We start from the raw sequence: 2,033 nt of genomic DNA, 5'->3' as shown, positions 1-2,033 counted from the left end.
CCGCCAGCCCGCGCCCCGGGCCTCTCCGCCTCCCTGATCCGCCCCGCCGCCGGTGCGCTCGGCCGCCGCCGCGGGTGCGCTCGGCCTCCGCCGCCGCCTGCGACTCCGTTCGCCGCTGCCGCGCCCCTGGCCGACCCCGTGCCTTTCCGGTCCGGATCCGGCGAGATCCGGCCGAGGGAGCCCTGGATCCGCTCTTCCCCAACTCCGGCGAGGTTCTCCGGCGAACCTGGTAAACCGTGCAGATCGAGAGGTTGACTTTTCCCCTTCCCCGAAATGACTAAGTCCCCAGATTCAGTAATTTTCATGCCATGTTTGACCTGGTGTATCTCTGCATCCGTAGCTCCGTTTTGCGCGTGTAATATGTCAAATTGTTCGTCTCAACGAGTACATCATTTGAATCCATTGCATGATATTAATTTGAGGTCATCTAGATTCCTGAATCATCGTTGTAAGGGTGCTTCATGATGTTTTCTGCTGTCTGTTATCAGAACGAGCTCTTTTGTCATTTTTGCCATGATTGATGTGTGCATCCTATGAGGTTGATGTCTACATGTGTTTTGAACTATGCCATGTCTTCTTTATAGAGGTGTATGCCATGTATTTTTGTGATCAATGTGGTGACTAGCACAAGCATGCAAACTAGGCATCGTGATGTTGCTGATTTTAGACCCTGTTCTGCTGTTATTTTGATGCCATGTAAACTTGATGCTACAGAGAGATCCATGCATATTTTGAGATACTTCAGTAAGGGTGTTTTGAACATGTGGTTATTGTCTATCCATTCATGCCCTTTGTTGCAATTATGGAGTAGTCTAGCATGTCATTTGAGTGCTCTACTTTTGCTTCAAAATGTTTCCTGGCAGATTGTTTACATATTATTCAATTTGGCCAAGGTTGCTATAGTTGACCCGTGCATGCTATGGACTTGTTCTTGACTTGGTTTGTTTCACAAACATGTCTTCTTGATGATGCTATGCTTATATTGTCATGCAATGGCTTGTGGTGAGTGTATCGAGCTTGTTAAGTAGTGTTCATGATGTTGCTGTTTTGCTAGGCTGAATCTGTTATTTCGTGATGCTATATAAACATGTTGCTACTAATCATTCTATGCATAATCTGGAGATGTTCTATAAACATGTTTTGATCTACATGTCATGCTCTATACATTCATGCCCCTGGTTGAATTTATAGGTTGCTGTATCTTGTTTATTTCTTACTCTAAAGTTGCTTTATAATGTTGCTGTCAGCTTGTTAACATTAAGTTCACTTGTTACCATGTGTTTTCCTAGTGTTCCATGCACCCTATGACCTTGCTATTGCCATGCTTAGCTTCACAAATATGTCTTCTTACTGTTGGGTGCCTTGCCATGCCATGTATTGCTCTGTAGTGAGTTGCACAAGCTCATCTACATGCCTTCATAACTATGTTCCTGCCATGTTTGAATCTGTATTATAACTTGCCATGTTTACATGGGTGCCATCATATTTTCTGATCCTTTTTGGCTTATGGTCAGTAAGGGACTTTTGATCTATGCAATTAGTAGATTCATGCCATGCCTTTGTTTGCCATTATAAGTTCCTATAACATGTTGTTTGATAGCTCTGAACATTGCATCGTGATGTTATTTTCTGCAAAGTCTGAAATTGTTATAACTTGCAATCTTACCATGTGTGTTTGAGCAGGTTCTAGTAGTTTTTGGAGATAGCTCAGTGTTCATGTTTTGTAATGCTTTACCTGTACATCATGCCCATGCCTATTGTTTTCATGTTGGGGTGCTGTAGCTTATTGTTTTGATGCTTGCAATATGCCTAGTTGCTGTTTTGGACAGCTTGTCCTTATAACTTGTATAGTGTGTGTGTGTTGAACCGTTGCTCCGTTTTGAGTGTGCTCTATATGAAACTTGCTTAGAATTGCATGTAGCTTCATATTATCATGTTGCATCCTTGTTTTGAGGTGTTTGCTTGATGTCTGTATGCATTTCGCATCAATGCCTTGTTTTGCTCATATCTTCTAGGCCGTAGCTCCGAATTAA

This window comes from Triticum dicoccoides, chromosome 4A (genome assembly GCF_002162155.2).
Source record: "Triticum dicoccoides isolate Atlit2015 ecotype Zavitan chromosome 4A, WEW_v2.0, whole genome shotgun sequence".
Taxonomy (NCBI): Eukaryota; Viridiplantae; Streptophyta; class Magnoliopsida; order Poales; family Poaceae; genus Triticum; species Triticum dicoccoides.
This window is presented reverse-complemented; position numbering follows the sequence as displayed.